The following is a 23,741-nucleotide window of genomic DNA, read 5'->3' as shown; positions in this document are numbered from 1 at the left end:
GCCCTCTGAGAGTTTAAAAATCATTTCACTGTGCTCCAAACTTAGCATGGATGATAAATGACCATTTAGTTGCCAATATAGCACAATATTTCAATTTCCTGCCTTCACAGAGGTATTCCAAAGGTTGAATGGAGTTCATACTCACAGTATGTGTTGTCTAGAACTCTATGATCTCTTGCTGGCAAACTTTAACCAAAACCTTTTCAATTAACTAAACGCATTCCTCATGGAAGCCAGCCAACCTAATGCTGGACAAGTAAAGTTTCAGCGATATTTTGCAATAACCTCCCCCTGCTCCTGACTCTGGGTAAGTGTAGCCAGGGTGAGTGTATTAGTGGATATGTAAACTGTGTGATGGATCAAAACATTAATGTAACATTGAACTAAATTTTACTTTATGACAGTGATGTAACTCCAGTGTAGGTTTCTTCAGTTTTGCTGGGATCCTGATTTACATGGTGTAACTGAATAAAATCTGGCCTACAATCAGCAAAGCAGAGATCATACTAACAAAAGCACGGGATACTGAGGTATTAACTTTAACCAGACTGGATCAGTGTCTGAGGTTTGGTTCTGGCCCTATTTGGTAATATGCACATTGGGGATTTGTTTTAGTAGCTACGCTGTTGATTACTGGAACTATAGGCAGTAAAGGGACTGAGGAATACCTCAGCTCTCTTATGAAATGGCAAGAGAAAAACCCTCCCAGAGCTTCTAAAATAAAAGACATGGCCTCTGCCACTGAAATTCCCCAAGAATTGTCTTGAAGCAGCATTCTGCATAAATAGCACTGTGGGCTTGCCCTGTGCATGTGCTCTTGTGTAGCATGTGTTGTTGACGGTTCTTGGAGACAAGTAACTGGGCTGGAGGGACCTTTTGTCTGAGCTGGTTCAGCCATTTTTATGATCAATATTTGCTGCAGTGATTACCAGGAATATTTGTAAAGGACAGTTTGGTCTGGAGGCAGAACTCCAAATTGTCTTCGTTTAAGTACTTATCGAATTCATTTGCATCAATATGAAAGTGTCAGCCCAAACAGCTTCTTATTCAGACGATGCTTCTTGCTGAATATTTTCAGTGGAAGAGAGCATAAAGATACCAAATAGCATGTATGGATGGAGGACGTGCCTCTCTCTCCCAAATAAACTGTTCTTCAGTTCTGCTCTGTCTTGTTATAACCTGGACCTACCATGGCTTCTGGACTCAGAGTCAGATGGTTGACCTCATCTAACTGAGCTGGACAGGTAACACAAACTGGTGTCTGTGTCTTTATACTAAGGCATGTTGTCATTATCCGTTAATATGTAGTGTGATCCCCTGTCCTTGTGTCCACGTGCATGTACATGGACAGAAATTGATTTTATGGAATAAAACCATTTGGAGCATGAAACACAGCAACTGCTAAACTGTGTGTAGCAACACCATGTGTGCAACCCCTTGTATAATTATCCCCCATCCCGACTGATTAACTATGTCTTAAGTAGAAGTAACCTCAAATGGAAGGTTCTCCAGCTGCATAGCATCCAATTGCAAAACACTGAAGAGGGCTGTTTTGCAGCTCTTTTCCTCTTTCCATAAATGCCTGTTTCCTTCTCTGTCTTACCTTGATTCCTCTGGATGCTTCTGGTTTATCCCACCCAACCGTGATTCTCCTGCATCTTTGGCCTGAGGATGTTATTTGTGCTGGTTGCAGCGTGTGCTGCTATCATCTTCCCAGCCTGCAAGCACCATGGGGCCCTCTCAGCTAGTGGCCACTATGTATTCTAGTCCGTCCTTTTTTGTTTCTTTGAGGGCATGTACCTTTTCAAAAGCAGAAATCACCATAGAAATTAGCCATATGCTGCAGCTGGACACACTGTGAGTCAGTCCTTTAGTGTGTGTAGAAATCAATGTGTGACACATGCATACGCACACCAAAATGGCTCTTGTTTTGCCCATGGAAAGGTAATTTGCCTGTTTTCAGCTGGAGTCTGTATGAGCATTCTAATGAGCCATGACCACTTCTAATTTTGTGACTGGGTCAGCAAATATATTGCATAAGAGAGCTACCTAGAACTGACTGGGTTTTTATCACCATTCCTGTTTTTTTGTTTGGTTGGGTTTTGGTTTTTTTTTTTTTTAAGAACCCTTTTGTGTAGCTCAAAAACGGAGGAGGAAAGGGAAATGTTTGCTTGTTGCTTTGCAACAGTGCAGCTGGATCCCAGACCAGTGAGCTGTGTCTTTAAGGGAGTACAGACCCAGTAATCCAGTAAATACTGCGCGCTCTCATTGAATAATGCAATGGATAATTACTTGAAAGACCACACAAATGACTAAAGCTCAAAAGGGTGTGTTCTGTGCTGCAGGTTGGATGCAGCTGGTGGCAGGGTCCTTTGCTGGGGTCCAACTAAATTAAAGCAAGGAGGGCTCTACTTCACCTGGCTCATTTAGAAGTGATGCATCATGCTGTTCCTGGTCTGGAAGGGTCATGAGACATTCCCAGGGACTTCAGGTCTCCTCATATTTTCAGAGGTCACTCTGGGTTGCATAAAACACCGAGAGGCTTTTGGTGCAGCATGTAAGAGATAGGGAAGAGTGTCTCAATGCAACAATTTTGCCACTTTCCATACGGGCTCACTGTAAAATCATAACTTGTGATCGGTGGCCAGCTACGCCATCCTAGGGAGCAGTTGTCTATTCCAACTGGCTTCAGGGATCTCTTGGGTTTTAATTTATTTATTTTTTCCAGTCCTTGATTTTATCCCTTCTATTTCTCCTAGACTCTCTCACCCCAGGCAACTTGTATCCCCACAGTGTCCTCCATGCTGATGAGAAAGAACTTATTTTCCCTGCAATCACTTTGTTCACTGTTATTACCCCTTGAAATCTTCTGGGTATCAATTTTTCCAGTTATTTATTTTTTCCTTAGCTATTTTCTCCTTAAACCCCCCTCAGCCTAGCTCATTTCTCAGCCAACACAACTTTTGTAGCATGTCTGTGTGATGGGGAGAGCCTTCCATGGGTTTTGTTCCTTCCCATTGCCTTCCCTTAAGATAGGTTTTCACTTCTTTTTGAATGCTACCTGTTTGGCTTAAATAACCCCTTGAACCTTGCTGTTTTCCCATGCTAATTTTATTTTTCTTGCCTTCCATGTTTCTTTGAAAAGCTGCGCATTCCTTCTGGGACTCTATTATGGTTGCTTAAGTAGCCTCCATGCTGAGTTGAAGGATTTTAATTTCCTTACTTCTGACTTCAGGGCCTTTTTGACTAGCTTCCTCATTTTTTTTTTTTAAATCCCCTTTCTAAAGCTTAATGTCACAGTGCTAGGTTTTGTTGCATTCCCTCCCACAAGGACACTGAACTTAATTACACTATGCCCCTTTGTACTTAGTGATTCGGCTATAGTTAGTTCTTCAACTCACTTCTGCTTGTCATTTTCACTGCTAAAGGAGTACCATGTTGTGTTTTTTAAGCAAGAAATGTAACTTTCAACAGTTATTCCAGTTTACAATCCAAATGGGACATTTTGACAAAGAGCCCTACATCCTAGTGAATGTTGCCCCATCCAGTGCACTTCTCCAAAAATATATTACCTTGTCATGGCTGAGGTTGTTGTAGAACTGATACTGCAGGTAGAGGGTTTGGGGGTTTGGTTTGGTAGAGAAGACCAAAGACCAGAATTACTAGGTAGAATGACTATGGCAAAACTGCCTCTTCCCTAGTTCTGTACCTCAGTGGTACATGTAGGATTGATACAGATCCTTCCCATGGGTGTCTTTACTTCTGGATGTAGGACATTTTGGTTTGTTCTGTGGGCTTCTTGGAGTTTAAAGCCATTTCTGTGACTCTAAGGATAGATATCATGGGAATGCCACCCCTGCCACACAGTGTGAATGTGAGACTTAGGTGACTAACTCCTCACTTCAAGTCCTACAGAGCCAGTCCCACTACCTTCTCCTCTGTGAGTCCCTGTGACAGAATCAGAGATGGACAAGCCCCCAAGGCAATGGTTCCTAAATACTTAGCCTGCACATCTTAGAAATGTCAGAAAAATCTCCAGGCACGTGACTTCAGGTATTAGTGACAAATTGTTTGAAAGGCTGGTACGTGGCTCATCAACTTTTGTCCTTCCATCCTGTCTCACCAGTCTGTGTTATTGAAGTCCCTAGACTGTTGACCAGGCTTTTCTATTTTGGCTACCCTCCCCCCTGTGCCCCCAGCAAAGTGCCCCCTCTGTTCTTATTTGGGATGTCCAGTCCCTCCTGGAGTTCAGCTAAATGGCAGTGTGAGGAAGAGCGATTGCTGGCGCTTGTTTGACCACTGCACTCTGTTTTATTGACCACCTTTTGTGATGTTGAGTTGCATTGCTGGAGCGTCCCCCGGGAGGGCTGCCTGCCTATTGCAGGGCTCAGCTGTAATTTTTGCCTTCTCCTTTACAACCAGGTATCTTGTTACCTACACATAACTGACAGCCTGTCTCTGTCTGCCTTGTATGCTGTTTCCCCCCATTTTCTAGTTTAAATAACACCCTTGTACCTTGTCAGTTTTCTTATAAAAATCTTCTGATCCTATTTAGCTTTTTCCTATCCCAGAAGTCTACCAATACACAATATAGGGAAACCTTCTTTCTGCACAATTCATCACCTTCAAGCACATTTAAACATCCTTACGTTCTTCTACTATAGCTGGTCCTAGGAGGACTTTTGAGAAGTCTGTTGCGGTGTCATCCTCCCTCTTACTACACAAATAACTCTCAGGTACCTTTGTACAATCATTTTATCAAACGGCCACTTTTGGAAGAGGAAGGTCAATCTAGAGCACTAGCAAGGGACTCCAAGCTAAGAGAGTAGAAAGAGTCTAAGTTGATTAAGACAGGCATTAACAAAGGGCGTCAAGACAATGGTCTGAAGGAGAAAGGGACTTGTATCCCAGAATCTGCTTATGGCATCCAGGCATGTGTTCACACTGTAAAACTGAGATGGCAGCAAAGACCAATGCTGCTTTAAGGAGCTGAAGCCCAGGACTGAATCGCTAAAGATCGGTTGTCTCCTGCAGGAAAACCCCTATCATGGGCAGTGTTTGAACATGGTGGCCCTGGGTTTTTTGATCAGACCTGTAGCAATTTGATTCTCTCCTTCCTTGTAGCAGATTGATATTTCCTATAGATTTCAGCTTGATGGCATTTCTCTTGCTATTCGTCTCCCTGCTGCTGTCTGTCGGTTTGCTCTTCCCCGTCCAGTTCTGATAGCCATCACTTAGTGTACTGTTTCCCAGCCATGTTGGCAACCAAATGTGGAAGTGCAGAGGGGCACCCAAGAGGCAAATCCAGAGTATTCATTGTTGGAAACCTGTTTGCCTCTGTTAAGTACCTGTCTCTGTCATTCTTTTCTATCCTGAACAAGAAAGTTGTTTCTTTTGGATTGTGGTAATACAGTTTTCACCTGCTTCTCTGCACCGAGAGTAGAGACACCTTGGCTGTTATCTTGGGCATGAGTCTGATTTCTTTTTCTTCAAGGGAAGAAGCTGGCGTGGCTCCTTTTGAACAAAAGTTGTGCAGACCTTCCTGATCATGTTTCATGGTGAAGTTGTAGGAAAAGGCATCTTCCGTTTCTCTATGATAAACACTTAATTTTAACTCTCTGGATCCCCATACTGGCTTATCACAGGGGTTAGCTTAGTTTCCTGGAATTCTCCTTGATGTGTTAAGAAAATGTGAGTCTGTCTTATCTGTGCACCTGAACACCATAGAAACGGTCCACAGCTAAACCTCAGCATGAGGGAATTGCGGATAACGAACTCAGTTAATTTATTCTAGTGAACGTTCCTGAGAAAGGTTGGCCATCCACTTGATTGCAGTCCAGTGAGATCCCATCCTTGGTCTAAGCTAGATTTGCAAAACTCATTTTGCCCTGTCATGTCAATGGTCCAGTTCATTTAATGGAAGTTTTGTGCTTATTCAGGTTGGAAACTTGCCTCACGCGTCAGAAAGAGGAATGAAAGCCAGCAGCAAACATTTCAGTGTATAAATTGACTCAAAGATCCCACCACAGGTACTTTGGAAGCAATCTCAGTCTGCTCAATTAATTCACTGCAGCAGTTTTCTGCAATTGATAATTAGCATGAAGGAAATTACTTTAGCATATCTTCATGACGTTTTTAAGATTTGCTTTCTGGGATGTGGAATGTGGTCAAAGTAACCAGGTTGTAATTTCATCTTCATTTTAAAGAATCTGCTGCCATAACTTTTGTAGAGTTTCAAGTGGGGAAAATGCAAATTTGGGGATGAATGTTAGGAACAAAAAGTTTTGTCTTGTATGTGAATTTTGAAGAGCATTCTTGTGGTAACACCTTACATTTGCAAGGTAATTATTGTAATAATTTGGTACGTGGAAGTGAAGAAAGCTTTAAAGATGGAAGACAAACGTAGCTGCAAATCACATTCTGACCCCATTTTCATGCCACTTGTCTCCCGGAATGTTCAAGATAGTGGCAAATACTTCCAAAATAGTTCAATGCATTAGACATTACCTGCTTTTGGAAGGGAAAAAAATGCACTTAGCAGAGGCAAACCTTTATTTAATTAGCCACAGTGTAAAGGTTTCTTGTATTCCTTTGCAGTTACACGGCCATGAGAGACTGCGGAGTACCTGAAGGGTAACTCCTACTGGGACTAATTCAGTCCAGACAGCTCCAAGTATGTTCATTAAGCTCTGGCTGGGTTTCACACAGGTGGGGAAGGTTAGAAGGCAACAGATAGAGAATGGTACTGATTGTGTTAAGCATAAAACACCATCTGTTTCACAAGTAAGAAGGGAACAAAATCGGCATGTCTTGAGGGATACTATCCTGCTGCTAGAAGTCAGTTCTCTTTTTTATTTATTTTTATTTTCTTGCTACATTTTCAAGCTTCAGTGTAAAGCAGCTAGAATGTAGAAACCTTAAGCTCATAAATCAGGGGGCTGCTGAAAAGATGCTGAAGTTTAAAACTAGCACGGGGGGTTTCAGACCTGTGATAAGTCAGGAAAAGAGGAAATTTTAAATAAGTGTTATGCTTGGCATGAGAGAGGGAGAGGGTAAAATGAGGTTTAATTCCAAAAGTTTTAAAATAGAGAAGTATAGGCTTAAAAATCAATTGATGTAATGGTAAAAATGCTCTTCCTTGACTACTACTTCCTCTTCATTTTCTAGTGACCAAATAAGATCTTTAAAAAATGTGTTTGGAATTGCACAGTAAATATGTCAACATATTAACTACATTATTATTGAATTAGAAAACTTTCTTGAGGGTTGCTAGTTAAGAAGAAACATTACGAGCAGATGTAAGTGGCTGAATGCAGATGTGTCTGAGCGCTACAAAGCTTTGTGGACACTGTGAGCTTCTACTGTGGCCATATGGGGAAAGAGGCAACTTTCCTCCTTGCTTTGCTTGTAGAAAATTCTGCATGGGAAAAGCCATGTGTGGGAGTGGGTAGCTGCAAGGGCTGCAAACTTCTGGTACCTTGGAACATCAAAATGCAAGATGAAGATTTCTGCAGATCCTGAAGATGATTGTACTCACACCTTCAGAAATCACCTGTCCATGTGAAAAGCTTCTTTGAGAATTCAGAGACTGAACTTGTCAGTCCCATGTTTTTAAATTTTGGCTTAATATATATAATCCCCAAACTCTGCACTAATGGGAGTTAAAGTGCAAGTAATCAAGTAAGTTGTAAATTTTAACTGTCACAGCTGTATCAAAAGTTTAGTGGTATTTTGTACTTTTGTTAAAACCCCAAGTTCCAAAATCCTAAGGAACCAGGAGTCTCTCCTTTCTTTTTCTGCCCCTCTCTCTCCCACTTTATTATTTTTCTTTTGTTTTCTGTGGTTTTAATATAGTTCCATTACTTGAACAGGACTAATTTCCTGACTCATTAGATCAATAATGGTTTTGCCAGTTCTTTAGCTGTTAAATGCTGACCTAGTTTTGACTTGTACCAATGTATTGTTCGCATTAGAAACAGGATTGCCAGGATGTAAGCCAGAGCTTTTACAGGACAGAATGAGATGAGAGTGTGAACACATCTCCTGTGCCCAGCAGAGCATTTGTGGAGGTGGAAACAACATCCAGGCTGGCATGTGTCCTTCTGACACACAGGTGTTGTGTAGTGGTAGAGAAGAAATACCTAAACAAATGTTTATTGGTTGCTACAGCTTTACTTCCCTAAGGAGAAGTATCATCGATATTCCTTCCTTAACCTTTGCAAAAGCCTGTGCTCTTCAGCTTTCAGCATTTGCCTTGCAAGACTAGAAGATTCAAAAGCTTTGTCTTTTGTATTTAGAAGAGATTTTTCTAGACGGTTTAGCTTTCATCCAATGCAGGTGACCCCCAGAGAATCTTGTATTGGTGTCAGTCTGCCTGGTGTGTGGTTTTCAGTAGGCTTTCTTTAAAACAAGAGCTTTTTTGTTGGATTTCTTTCTCATTGTGTATTGCAGTATTTGAATAAAGAAGGTGCAGTGGAAAAGCTGAGTGCTAAACACGTGGGAGCCCAAAGAAGGATGGTGGCTAAAGCCCTCATGTCCATTCCAGGCCCTCACTTTGCACTACGAGGATGTCATCTTTTTTAATACAATTTCAGAGCTCAGTCACCTTTGAACCACTTTGAACCAACCCCCTGTATCAGCTAGAGCATTTTTAAAGTTACCATGACTGTATTTTTCCTTAAAAACTGTTAAACCTCAGGATTTTTTGGTTTACAGAACATCTTAACCATCTGTGATTCCCCTCATTGGTCTGCACCTGAACATCCTTTAGCATTTGAGAGGATCTGCTGAGGGACTCCTGAACCATGATAGCTAAGGCAGAGCCCTATGTCCTTAAATGTAGAGAGGGGAGAGTGGCTGTCTGCTTAGGATGACTGAAGATCAACCTACTGAGAGCAGGACTGACATGGTAGGATTGAAAAGGGACGTTTGGTTTGGGGCTGCTTGTTTGTAGTAATGATGAGGTTAAAAAATGAGACAGGTCTTCAGCTTTGCAGCCACTGAAAGGAGTTCCCAGGCAGAAGGTTTGTGCAAAGCTTTCAAAAAAGGGCCATCTTTTCTTTGGCATGAAACCAAGGTCCAACTCTTTTCTCCTCCTGCTTCCTGACTGTCTTGGGGCTTTTCACTGGGGTTGAAGGCACTTGAGACTAGACCGAGAGCTGCTGGTGCTTTTGGACCTCCTGACCTCCTGTTCAGCTTTATTAATGTCAACTTTCCTATACTCTCCATCACCTCCTATTTTCTAACCCAAATGTGCCTATGGACTTGGTAGTAGAGGTGAATCAAAACACGTCAGTGTCTTCACCGAAGTGGCACGAAGCTTTGGTCATGTCTGAAATGCGGTTAAGCATTATCATTTACAGTGCTCTCTTGTCTCCAGTCATCTTTGTTGAGACACTGTTCAGCTGTGGCCATGGTTGCTAGTGGGCTGAAAGGAGGTGGCCCCAGGCTGTTGGCATAGAGACTGCCACATAGGTGGAAAAATGTCAACCAGTCCAAAAGCCTGGACTATGCCACAGAAAGTTCCATTTAGTTTTGTAGCAGCTTTAGCTTATAAAAGTCCTATTTCTTTGCCTGGGCAAGCAATCATATTGTGACCTAAACTCAAGAGTTTATCGCATAAAGTACAAGATGCTATGTTCATTACTATGAGGATTTTGATCAAACAATAATTAGCAGCACTTAAAAGATATTCTGTAGCCTAAAACACTAAATCCATCGGTATATAACATCCAGCCGTGGAACATATGTGTGTGTAATAGTATCAATATTGAAAGCCCCTACTGTGACGAGCCATAGCAAAGCATTTTTAGTCGACATACTTCTGGGATCACTAATGATTAATTAGTGTGTATCATAATGTAAAGCAAATGTCACCCCTGCTACCTCGGGCTGCTGTCATTTGAGAGGGGAAACTATTTCCAGTTGAGCACTGGCTGGAAAATGCAAACAGCATCGCAGCCTGCCATCTCGTGGGCAGAGCCCCGCGCTCCCACGGGTGGAGGAGTGCCTTCCTCCCCAGTTGCTCGCCTGGCCAGGCTCCTGGCACTGCTTGGAAATGGCCGACAGGTCTCACCGTGGTGCAAAATGATTTAAAAGGAGAAAGATCTGCAACAACAAATGTTTTGTCCTCCGTCCCTCCCTGGAGAGCAGCTGCCTGCAAGGGAACAGCCTCAGAGGGTTGCTAATAACTAGACAGTGATTTCTGACGGTTGCGTGGCAGAGCTGTGTAAATAAAAAGTAAGGATTAGGTGCCTAGAAACCATATTATTTACCGATGATTTCTCCCATAACTAACCTCATTATTTGAAGGTGTTGCTGTTGAAGCACTTTGCAAGATAACCACATAGCAGAGGTTTTGCCTTTTGTTGAGAGAACTCGAAGAATTTTCTTTCTATGTGTGAAAATCACACTGTGCCTACATTTGTGTTAATTCAGAGCGTCATGTTTATCCCACCCTCCTCTTCCCTTTTAGTCCTCAAGAGCTACAAGTTTTCAATATAAATAACACTGTTTTATAAATATTTGTTGCTCCTTTTTTAAAGTAGCTCTCTGGGAAATAGTTGCTAATCAATAGGAAACACTGTGAGTTTGGTCCCGCAATGAGATCTAGAAAAAGAGATTCTACTGTTTGCCATGGGCCCCTGTATCTCGTTGTAGATACACCCTAAAAGTCTTTGCTTACTGATTTTAACTAGAAATATTCAGATCACCAGAAGGGGTGTCACAACTGGACTAATAGGGGATTTTCCTATCCAACACCATTTTAAGCAAACGGCTTAAAGTGCCTACAACTAGTGCATTTATCTTCAAAACTGCAGCATTAAATTTTGTAATGTTACTGCCGAGTGATGGAAAAAAAAAAGGCAATACAACATTACAGCTGTGGATCCCTAAATAGTGCAGTCAGATAGCACTAATCTGGACGATTTGTGTGAAGTTAACACAGTCACAGTTTAACTTCAATTTGAAAAGGGAAAGATTTGTTTGATTTACCACATTTTTTTGTGTGCGTGCAAGTTGAAAAGCATGCTTGATTTCCGCTATAAATTATATCCATGCCTCATCACTTCGTATTTTTAGAGTTATGCTGACATCCTAAGCACAGTAGGATCTATACTTGACATTTTAAAGGAGCTTTTATAATTTATGTGGACGTTTGATATAACATATTTTTTTAATCTGTAACGTGGGAGGGTTACAATTTAAAAGTGAATTTGAACTTTCATTTTGGATACATTCTAGGAGCAGTTAATTTTAAAAATATAAACCGTATAACTTGCTTATATTTTACAGTTCTCTGTCTAAACAATCTCATGATAATTTTTTATGTAAATAAGAATAGCTGTAGTGGACAGAACTTAATTATCAGAGTGATACCTAACTAATTACTAGCATGGGTTTAATTAGGTTTGATTTTTTGCTACTTATTGTAACGGATTTTAAAACATTCTCATTTCATGTTGTTATTTTTTAGCAAATAAAAATCGTGGAAATACTCCATTGCATATCAAACAATACCGTGGTTGCATGGTAAATAAATGATTGTTAAAATGACAGGCTTGTTACTGAGAGATATACAGACAATGGCCAGGGCAGGAGGATGGGAATTAGTGCAGCCAAATTATAACCATCTCTTCTATGACGATCCTGACCAAAACCAGTGAAATTACAAAATTTTTAAATAGAGTCTTTCTGTGACCTGGGAGGATTTTATTGTGTTTTTTTTTTTTTTTCTCTTTGCTGACTTGTGCCAAATGGTACCTCTGCCTCAGACTGTGAGGCAAAGGGCTAAGTCTTCCTTAGCTAAAGCTTCCCAAGGGACAATTTTTACTACCTATTTATTGGGGCTAGATATTTCCCCCGTGGGAAAGGCAAAGAAATTCTGAGCTCTGACTTGGACATTTTCTTGCTGGAGCAAGCACTTGCCTTAGGGAGCCAAACACAGCTGAGCTGTGCCCAGTGTGCCGTGGGGAGCTCCGCTCTCCCGTGGGGTGGAGAGGCGTGATGCCGCAGGGATGGGCACCTGGGCAGGACTCTGGCTCCAGCATCGTGCAGTGTGATTTCCTCTGCGCTCCTGCAGCATGGAAACAGCATGACAGCTGGAAAAAACCTTTTTCACTTAAATATCTATTTTGATTTATTAACCTGTCTGGAGTGAAAAGCAACTACTGAAACACTGCTCAATTTTTTTTCCTGTTTTTTTTTTTTTTTTTTTAAGTTATTCAAAATTCTATTTCTATTCTGCTTTTACAATCTTATTTTAGCAAGAATTTGGCAACCTAAAAAATTGTAAGTCCAAGGGATCCTTCCTTTTCCCCAGTATCTTTTAATCCCTTTAGGGAAGGAGAATGTGTGGCTTGTCTAGGGTGTTTTTCCACACTGTAGATTTTTTTTCTCCTTGAAAAGACCTGACGTATCTCTAATATTAAAATCTCTCAGAAAGAATGCAAGGGAAAGCTCAGAGAAATTCATAATAGTTATGGACTTCCCAGTTACTCTACACTCTTGAATCTGTCTACTTTGTAATCGAGGGGAAGCTTTTCAGGATGAGATCCAGGGGTTCAGAGGTGCTTTTGAAATCACAGCAGCAGAATGTTAAACTGTTCCCTGATTCTCCTCTAGACTGACCTGGATAGTGCTGGGAGATGCTTTTGTCTTGTTTATACCAGGGATGGGGGGGTCCCAGTAGATCCCAGGGCACTGTAGTCCGTGGGAGCTGAGCAGGGTTGTGCTTTCCAGGCTCTTTGTGCCACTGGTGGGAGAGACGCAGGACCTGGCAGAGGCAGTTGCTGCGACAGGGGATTGCTGTGTTGGTGATCCATAGGCAGAACCCGATCCAGTTACACACACATTTTAATGGGAATACTCACTATCAGTTATACACGGGCTCTAGTACTTTGCTGAACTGTGGCCTGGGGGATGCAAGTTTTGGAGAGAAAAGATCAGGATCTGATGATGCAATTATGGTTGAGCTCTAAGGATGGTTCACAGCAGGGAAGGGGTGAGACAGCGTGGTGATTTCTGCCTCTGGAGTCCACAGTACTTTTGCTCTTGCAATGGCCTCATCTGCCTTGAGCCCATGTGTGTGGGTTGGATGCACGGAGATGCAGATGTACGTCTTCTGCCTGTGTGTTTGTAACATAATATGACGCGTGTCTTGTGGGAATAAAACATTAAGTGTTGCTTGTATGCACACAGACATACACAGCCTGTGATATGTATCTCTTCAGAATTATTTGGCATATTGTATTATATATTTAAGGTGTAATTATATTATTAATGCATTACTTAAAGAGATTGCAACATTAGCTTGCGTTAGCTGGGTGTATTCTTCTCCTGTGCATTCAGACAATCTTCCTTGGACCTGCCATATTCTGAGCATGAAACAATACAGATTTCTCACTCGAAAGGCCAGCTTTACAGAGAGTGTATATGTTTAATAAAGTGCATTCACTGATTTTGTGAAGATACTACACAAGGCTGAATGCTAAGCTTCATAGACATACAGTGCTAAAATTGCCTTGCCTATTATAAAGATAAAAATATCTTTTTGTTCAAATGTTCTGCTTGCTTCTTTACAAATGAAGGAGTTAAATACTGAAAGGCAGGTGGATGCTGTAACTACTTTAGAAAAAGATGAATAGGGCTGATGGCTAAAGCTACAGGGAATCTATTGAAGGTCCAGATGCAGACATGGCTCTTACTCCACACACAGTTCAAAGTGGGGTGAAGCTGCCTGGGTAATTGGCTATGAAATAACTAACCTCTGGGAGAAAATTGCCCTTGTACTTAATTGCTTGTGTTCAGGGTAACATGTAGCCACCTGGCTGATTAGTGCCCTTACCTATATTTACACCCACATGAGTTTAAATGCAAGCACTATTGTTGGTCTGGCTGTATGCATTCATCGCGTGGCCCGAGTGGATTAAAGAAAATATGACCACCAAGGTCAGTTTTTCTTTTCATTCTTCTATCTCCTTCTGAATCCCCCATTTCTCACATAAGAAGGGCAAAGTCAATCCTAAAGCAAATCTGCTGGCTTTAACAGAACAGCAGTGGAATGAATTTGGTCTCAATTGTTCAGTTTGGTCATATGAAATACTTAAAGAGAGGAAGTAAAATCTAACAGCCTAATGGAAGTCGGAAGGCAAGGGAGGTGAATGGGTGGAAGGCAAGTGAAGTACTGAAACAGAGAGGAGGTTGTGGTGGTTTTGTCATAGAAAAATCTTTGGGAACTGGTTGGACGAACACCTGTCAAAGATGACATTGAGCTTTCTTGAGGTGGAGAGGAGGGTCTTCTGGTGTTCCCACTATGTAGTAGCATTTCTGTTCAAGTTTTCAGCCACTTAAAATGTAAGAAAAACATTTCTTCGTTTAAGGGTAATCAAACACTGGAACAGTTTGCCCAGAGGACTTATGGAGTCTCTGTCCTTGGAGATACTCAAAACTTGACTGGACATGGCCCTGGCTAACTTGCTTTCTCTAACCTTGTGTTGAGCAGAGGGGTTGGAGCAGAGAATCCACAGAGGTTGCTCCAACCTCAGCCTTCCCATGCTTTTGTAATTCTGTGACTCAGTGTCAGGTTAATATTTGTCATCTTACATTTTACATTCATCTTTGTTTTCTTTGATTGGTAGTAGTCAATTTACATGGTTTCCTTTTTAGGTATTTAGGCTATTTAATATTACGTTTTCAAGCTCAGATTCCAGGTGCTCATGATTATTTTTGATACTGATAATGCTTTGCCCACAGTCAAACTGAAGTAGCTTTATAAAGCCCTTGCATCAGCCAGTACTAAGACTGCACCTGCGCTGCTGGCTGTGGCTCCCATTTCAATCTGGAGTGCATTAATTGCTGTAATTGCTCCAGAAGTGTATTAGTACAACACTAGATTAGAACCTGGTTTTGTTACCACTGATATAAAGCATGTGTGAACTCTCTGATGAGCAGTATATTGCCAGAGAAATATGGGTCTGAAATTCTGAAATAGAGCATGATACAGGCATCGGGAGCCACTTTGTGTAACTAATACCTACAAATTCTTAGAGCAAAAAGGGATGATTGGCAAAGACAAAAGAACGGACATTTCCCAGAAAATAAATACCTACATTTTCCAAAATTAGTCTTAGCTTTTGTCTGTCACCATTAGGTGTATCTAAAAAAATATATACTTAGATTTTTTATTTATTTTGAATATTAGATGTGTGGTAGATATAGCTCAGGGTCTCTGTATTTAATTATCACTGAGGGAGGTGAGGATCTCAGAACATCAAGCATTTCAACCCATTCTAAATTCAGGGATAAAACCTGAAGACTTTCCAGTGGCCATATGAATATTGGGAGTATTACTGCACCATCCTGTAATTTCCATGCACCTTGGCTCTTGGAGTCATGCTATTGCACAGAATTTTAGTTCTCCTACTTAAAAGAAAGAAAGGTTTGCAAATGTTGACTTGGAAAACAGTTTCAACCCCAAACTGCTCAAAAATTGGAAGACCAGCCAAAAGGGTAAACAAGTTGCATGTAGAATTGTGTGATTTTTTAAAATTCATTTCATGCTATTTTGCTCACTTGCATTTAGCAGTGCTTCTGGGGGAAGCTGAGCCGTGTTTTCTCTAGGACCTGGACCTCTTTTAACCAGTTGTGCTAAGCAACTTCAGTGCCTATTGACTTTGGTGTTGGCTGATTAGCATCTCTTGAAATCTGGTTCTCTGCTGATAAGATGTTCAATTTGCAGGAAGGGGAAGAGGTTATAGCAAGAAGGTGTCAAATTATAGTTTCTTCTGACACCACATTCCCTGTCAATACTTTGACAGCCCTATTTTTGCTGTTGCCTTATTAGTGTTTTCATGTCCCATCTGTCATGAAAATGCTGATGTTCTCCTACTTTTAGAGCAGAAAAGCTGCAATTGACCATTTTTACTGAGATATGATACCTTGGCAACTTTGAGTCCAGAGGACAACCTGAGCAGGAATGTCACACGACCCTGAAAGGAAAGATTTCTGTGTGGATATACAGTTACTACCTGTGCAGAGTTCGAGGCTTCTCCTTTGTTCTCAAGAGGTACTTTATTTATTGAGAAATAGCTGGACACTATATATGCCAAACAGGTGGTTACAGGGCAAAAGCGATGGAGTTGTTGATGGAAGCAAACCCGTGGGACAGAGGTTTTTTCTGCTTTGCTTAGCCAGCTTAGAATCTGGCATTTTGTCTGAGCTTGTCATCCAGGGTCCTTCAACTGTCAGCCCTCTACCTCCACAGAGAAATTCACTCACCTGCTTTAAATGGGAGACCTGCTGTCTGTCTCCATTAACTATGGAGAAAGCATAGTCAAATAGCTTAGCTCAAACATCTGTGTTTTATCAGGCCAGTGTTCAGTGAGATTAACTCATCCTAAATAATTTGTCTGCCCTGCAGCTCTCTGACTGGTAGAGGCATCTCCTTTTCAGTATGATACAGAAGACCTTCTAGTCCTGGTTAAATTGGCAGTTTCTAAGCATTCTGGCTCTGTTTTGGCAAGAAGGTTTAGGTGAGTGTTCTACCCGTGGAATCTAAATCTCTTATGCTCTAAATCCTGTAGACCAAATTTCATCTTAAATTATAGTTCTTTCTAATACTTCTCTGTTTTCTTTCTATGTGAATGGCTATTATTTTACTCTTTCATTTACGTGACTGAGATAAAGAGAAATGTAGACTATTTCTGTTATTGACAAAGATAGTGGTACATTTGAAGGTATAGGGAAGCTGGAGGGAAGGCTTATTGCAACAGAATGCAGCAGATTGCAAGAATTGCAACAGAGAGTAGATTAACACATCACAACTCTGAGTGATAAGGACCTGGCAAGGGTAATTTCCTTTACAAGTTTAAAGAAGGATATATATAAAACTTGAACTTGAGAGATAACACAGACATAAAAATACACATTAAAATGGTGTGACAGGAAAAGATTATGTTAACAACTATTTCCCAGTCTGTAAAATATGGGGAAAGTGCATAAATTCATGGGCTGGAATGAGAAATTGTCTCCTTTAACTCTATTGTGTTATAATGAGGACCTTCCACTTGTATTAAAAATGGAGCCTTTAGAACCTAGCAACAAAAAGAGTTCATTTGTATTAAAGATTTGTTTAAGGATGGACATTTTAAATCGTTTGACCAATTTGTAGAAAATTTTAATATTCCTGGAGCTCAGTTTTCCCGTTTCCTTTGCATAAGACATGCTGTTCTTTGTGAATTAAAAAAAGGTATAGAAATGCAAATGTCACAGATTGAAAAATTGTTGTACAAAGAGACTGTCTCACTAAATTGATTTCAAGGCTATATAGGACATTGTCAGTATCCTTAGACAAAGGCAAATTGGAAGTTAAAGAGAAAAAGGAGAGATTTAGGTAAAGAACTTAATATATAAGAATGGAAACAGACAGTTTAATAAAATGGATTTCTATGAAAATAAGACATCAGGTTGTTCAATTTAATTATGTCCTATTCAGAGAACACATTTATGTCCTCTTAAGTTGCAGAAATAGCTAAAGAGATTGTTACTATACTATAATAACAGCAAGATACTGCATAGGGGGTAACACGTGTACTTCGGTATTAAATGGAGATCAAACATTTTCAGATAAAAGTTTTGGAAAATCTGCTGTGCAAAATGAGATCCTTAGGTGTGTTTAGACTGAATTGTAAAGACTTGTTGATTATACCAGTGGGAGAGATATATTTCTTGATCTGTTTCAAGAGTTTTTAACGGTTTCTTCCTATGTTTAAACAGGAATATATTAGAAGGCCAGAGGAGAAAGATGGCCTGTGTTATCTGCAGTAAAATATTTAATTTATCCTATGCCCCAGCATTTTATTATTAAATATTCCACAAGGCTGGTGGGACAGAATAAAATAAATTAGAACTTAGGAAGCATATATGTCAGGTGGAAGTGAAGGCCATATAAACATGCAGCCAGTGGAGATGCTGGGATATGGCCAAGACACAACATTTATGAAACTGAATGAAAATCTCAGAATACTGCAATGCTATTATCGTGCAAAATCTCAGGGACTTAGTCCAACAAAGTAATAAATAAGCCCTGGAATAGTCACTAAAAGGGCCTACAGAGTTTTGAAACTCTTCCTTGATGGCTGACTTGGAAATATCTTGACTCTGCATAGTCAGGAATGGGAGTTGGTGATGTGATTGTTGCCAAATGATTCACCTTTGTGAGAGCTTGTAAGTCATCATATCACAGATGGGTATCCAGCTCTCAAGGACAGAACAAGTCCTTTCTCCATTGCTGGTTATGTGGGGAAGATGAGCTGAGGTTTCTGCTGGGGATTCTCCCTGCAACCAAGTGTGAGAGTCCCAGAAAGTTTAGTGCAGTGATATGTTCCGTCTGCAGCTGTTCCCTTGTGTTATCAGCCCTCGCTACCTCTGTGATGGGCTTTTCTGGGTCTCCTTACTTTTTTCAGTGTGGTGGTAGAAGCTTGAATAAGTCCTGCAAAGTAAGGCTTTGCCTTGTTTCATTTTTTCTATTGACTAAAAGTCATACCTTGGCTGTGCCAGTGAGATGAAAACAGTCTTATCAAGCAGGGCAAATGGACAGGTTCTGCAGCATTGTAGAGGGGTGTCGTGTTTGTCTTTATTGGATATGGTAGATGTAGGTGGTGAAGACAGATGCAGCTCACAAGCTCACACCTTCTACTTACTTTGTGCCAAAACCTTATCTCTTAGCTCTGAGACTGTAAATCGCACATTCCACACATTCAGTGGGATTTTTTTTTTTTTTTTTTTTTTTGTGGCTGAGGATTTGGGTGACTCATGCCTGCCCTGTGTGTAAACAGACTGCAGCGACACTCCTCGAGAATTGTAAGCAGTCTGGCCCCTCAGCAGGACACAGAGCTTCACCAGCCAGTCTCTCAGTTCCGCATTAGGAATGTCATTTTGGAGTTCTCTGTGCAATTCTGAGATGTATGTGGTGGAAAGCTAAGTTTTGCTTTGATATTTATGCCCATCGTTTTCTTCCAATGAAATTACCACACTATCAGACATATGCTTATCTTCACCCACCCAGTTCAGCTGATAATAGTACTACTTCATAAACTCTTGTAAAATGAAAGGGGATATTTTTAATGTTCTATAAAGTTTGCTGTTCTTCAGTCAGAGTTGACTCATTTTTCTCAGTCCTAAATAAATGTGTTTTCTTCCTCCTGGCAAATAAACAAATAAATGGAAGACCAACAGTTTCAAGAAGGAAACAAAAGGGAGGACTTCAAATGTAGTCTTACTAATGAGTTAATCAGCATGTTTGAATGCTAATAAGCACAAGTTGGTAACTGGATCATCTCCTTTCTATTGTCCACTGGGAAGCTACATTTAGGAAATTAATTCAAAATTCGTATTTAACTCAATTTTCATATGAATTAATGTGCATATTTAAATCTACCATGCAACAGTATCATTGGCATCTGCTTTTTTTCTGCTTGCTTCCTCCATTAATAATTACTGTTCTCTAATAAAAATTAGAGGATGGAGAAAATAATACTAATTGTGAATTCTAGCACTGTCATGCAAAAATTGTCATTAGAGCCTGCAATCACATGTTGCTGTTTAAATAAATGCCTGTGATTCTTGCCATTGCATCTGGAGTATCTGTTTTTCCTCTGTGACATCAGTAAAGTCTTTCCCTACTGACTCCCATGCCTCTTTTGCAAAAGGACTGGCCTTTATTTCTGAGGAGTATCAGTGTTGCTGGGTTAAGGCAAGAAAGGGGAACCCAACTGCTGTCAGGTATGTTCACAGCCTTTGGAAATGTGAGGACGGTCATTTCAATTGCTTGCATTTGCAGGACTGTCAGAAAAAAATGTTTGGTAGTTATTTCTTCAAGTCTGCTGTGCAAAATTGCTCAGGATGCTCTGGAGAACTCAGCAGAGTGGTCACAGACAGTAGCCTTGGAGAGCTGGAGGTGTATCTGCCCAGCTGTTACCAGTCTTCCAGTTCCCTGCTTTAAGGTGCTGGGATGCTCTTTTCAGCTATGTAGATAACTGTGAGTAGAACGAGAGGTGTGAATGTGAGAAACAGCTCATGCACTACCAATAAGTAAGGTACCTTATTGCAAGAGATGAAGTAGAAAGAAATGCTCTGTGTACAAACACACAGAATAGATTGACTTGCTGTGAGTGTGATCCCGCTAAGTGCACGGCAGCTGAACGTAAAACCTGATATGTCTCCTAGCTTGTTTTGCAATAGAAAACAATTTGGCTTTTCCTATTAATTTTTGTAGCTACCATTAAAGGCATTACCACAACTAACGTTATATCAGGCCCAATTACACTAGTGCACTGCTTCTATTTTTTTTCTTTCATGCTGTGGCATTTCCTTTCCCTTGAAAACACTCTTTCACTCAGTCTAGCAATTAACTGCTTGAACAGTATAATAAGGAAGCAATTAAGAGGTGACAGAGAAAAATTAACACTCCATTTCACATTAAAGGCCAAGTGAGTATCCTGGCCATTGTGAGTTAAATGTGTCTTTGAAAACCTGTAGTTTGGATGTATTTTCCTTTTGAATAAGAAGCCAGCTCCATGTTTTTTTGTCTAGAGTCCCAATCTGAAAATGGATGATAACTAATTGGGTGCTGTCTGCTTAAACAGGCTGTATTAATTGCAGTTTGTTCTCCTGTAAGTGTCAAGGAAAACAAAATCTTTGTAATGTGTAGGCACAATGTACGCAGCCTTAATTTGAATATGCATGTACCAGAGCCAATAAAGCAAACTACTGCATGCAATGTTGCCATGGCAGACAGTATTTGCATAATAAATAACAGCTATCATGAGACTTTCTTTATGAAGTTCTCTGCTGTGTTGTCAGCTATAAGAGGCTGCAATAAAGGAGCCAATATTGAGAAAGTAAGAGTGTGTTTTGCTTGCAAATGCAACACCCCGACCACAGTCATTGTTGAGCATACATGATTCTGGTGTTGCTGACAAGACGTAGGGGGTTGCATTGCGTTGCACATGCAAGCGCAAGAACTATGCAGGGAATCATGAGAAACGATGCTCAAAAAGTGTTTTGTGTGAGGCCAGATTTTCCAGACCTGTGCTGTGGAGGCTGCAGGTTTGGCATGAGGTCATTAGCTTGGCCTGTCAAGTAGCACTGACCCAAGGCTCTCCTTTGTGACAATCTAACAAGCGGGACATGGCAGAGAGGGTTCGAACAAGGCTGCTTTTTATTCTATAAGCAGCCTAATGGTCCAGACTTTTGTGGAAGTTTTGATTGGGCTAGCGATAAGATCAAGATGTACTGACAGAATTCTTAGGACTGGGATGTGACAAAGAAATCAAGGCACGTTGCTACTAATTCCAGAGGAACTGGGGTTGTTCCCCTGAGTCCAGGTTGAGCATCAGTGCTGTCTTGCAGAGTTCTGGCTTCAGAGCTGGCGGTTTCTGCTCTGTGTCTCCAACATGTTTCTCTCCTGCCAGGTTCCCTTGTGCCAGAACAGGAGATGAGGACAACTCGCAGCTATTTGACTTAGTTCTGTGCCCGGGGAGCTCTGTCCTCCTTTGGATCAAGGCCTTTTTGAAGGCTCTTGATGCTGTTCTGTCCTCACTGCCTGGAATATAGACCCTTCAAGCAGAGCTGGTAAAATATATTTATTTTTAATTCTAACTTCAGCTGAAGGGTTTCAAACCTCAGAGAGCAGCAAAACTTTCATGATCAAATCATAAAGCTTTGTGAGGCTCCTTTGCTTTGGGGGTATGTTACAAATTATAAGCACTGTTTCACTGGGGAGTCACTGAATATTGATAGTCCACTTGGGCCTGGCTTCCAGTGAATGTGTTGTGGAATTTGTTATTGAAATCTGTGACTTTGATGCAATACCAGCTGAAAAGGAGAGATTTCAGCTGCATTTTACTCTGAGCTTTTTATTTCCCTTTTGTTGAAATGAAGGGGAAACGCAGATGAAGGCAATAGTTGCTTCCGAAGTATGAGGGAGAGCAAAGGGAAGGTCTGAGATGAAACGTAAAAAAGGACCTTAGGATGGGATTAAAGGTAATAATAAATCCAAAGCTGAGACTGTGTGCTCGGAGGTGAATGAGCGTGGGGAAATACGGCTGTTTTGGTGCGGCTTGTTGACGTGGTGGGGAACATGATGGAAATGAAGTAGAGGACCACCTTGAGAAGGCTTCCACGAGGCTCACTGCATCTGAAGCGGGTGCTGCTAATGGTAACCACCCTGTTCAGGGTTAGATTTCTTGAGCAATCCAGTTTGTCATTTAGTTCTGAAAATGGGAGAGGATGGTAACTATTACAGCAAAATAATCAGACTGTGACCAGGGGAACCCCTCTGTTCCTCTTTGGCAGTGAAGAACAGCCTCCCTTTACTGTTCCTGTGCCACAAAGCTACACTGAAGCTTTCCAGGCTCATAGAAAGCAAAACACGAGGTTCTGGAAGATCTTAACCAAATAAACAAATGCTGCCAAGGTTTGTATGCATGAGTTTAATGAGCTTTGAGTAGGATTTTAATGAAGTTGGTAGATGTGACTTGACTGAATGCTCTTAGGTGTGATTTAAATAAAGAATCAACAATTTTATTCCATCCCAACTTTTTCTAGTAAAACTTAAATGATGAAGAGACTGGTAGTACTGGATATCTGGTGATACCAGTCTGGTGTGTGGATTACCAGAGAGAGAATTACTGCTGGTAACTCCTTCACTTTTCCATAAATTATTGGAAAATAAAACAATGCTGAAACTTAGAAGAGGCTTTTCAGAATGTCCTAACAGTTACTAACATGAAGCAAAAGTTACCATGTCCCTGATATAATTTTTCTTTTGGAATCTGCTTTTTTAAAAATTTATTTTTCTATATTAATTGTTTACTTACAGTAGTCTCTTCCCTTTATTTTTATTCTTTTTAATAAACAATAAGGAATAAGCTGACTATCAGTAGATACGTTAAAGTAAGCAATCATTTTCAGGTTTTCTTTTGGTCTGAATATCAGAAATTATACCTTTGTATGTATTTTTTAGCTAATGGATGGATCATGTAATATCTATAGTACTAATATCTTCTCCTAAATAGAAAAGAAAAAAGTATCTTCAAACAAGCAACCCTAGATCTCGTACAACAGCACAGCATGTGTCAATTCACACTGTGTCATGTGACATGAAACTACTTAATACAGCCTGACTTGGAGTGACATTTGTATTGCCCATATCAGAGAATAAAAAAAATAACACTTACTTTCACAAGTGAGTAATTATCTTTTCCAGTTGATGGTATTTTGCTATTTGCAGGTCAAAATGAAAAACAGGTAAGGGTTAGTGAGCTACCTTGAAAAGAAGTATTACAGTAGGGAGGAGATTTGATAAGGCCCTAACCATGCTGGCAATACGAGCAAAAGAACAGTTCTGTTCATGAAAGGATGGCTCTGCCTTTAGATGTGATTTGAACTAAAGCAGAGGGAAATCCAGAGAGGAAATCTCAGCTCTTGAACAACAGGCTTGTGAGCTAATGAAGGCCAAAGGACAATTTTAAGGAAGAAAAAGAAAACATTGTATAATGCCAAAGACTGAGGGCACATTTTCATTCTGCATTTAATCCGCATGTCACATCACAGTAGACTGGCAGTGCACAGGCACCAAAGATGTGGAGATCATTGGGCAAAAGGGACCAAAGCTGGATGCTCTCCTCCCCATCCCACCACTGTGCTCATCTTGCCTGGTGGGAGGACAGTTCTCTGGT

General features: G+C 40.7%; 1 long non-coding RNA gene across 1 annotated transcript in view; it reads left to right on the top strand.

Moving 5' to 3' along the window:
- Positions 1-23,741, top strand: part of LOC308054015 — an 83,902-nt gene that overhangs the window by 11,728 nt on the left and 48,433 nt on the right. Inside the window, exon 1 of the long non-coding RNA XR_013923907.1 lies at positions 1-23,741. This exon is cut by the window's left edge and continues 11,728 nt beyond it; it is cut by the window's right edge and continues 12,586 nt beyond it. This is a non-coding gene — a long non-coding RNA (uncharacterized lncRNA).

Source organism: Falco punctatus, assembly GCF_963210335.1.
Source record: "Falco punctatus genome assembly, chromosome: 15".
NCBI classification, from domain to species: Eukaryota; Metazoa; Chordata; class Aves; order Falconiformes; family Falconidae; genus Falco; species Falco punctatus.
The sequence above is the reverse complement of the archived record's forward strand: the minus strand, read 5'-3'. Positions and strand labels throughout refer to the sequence as shown.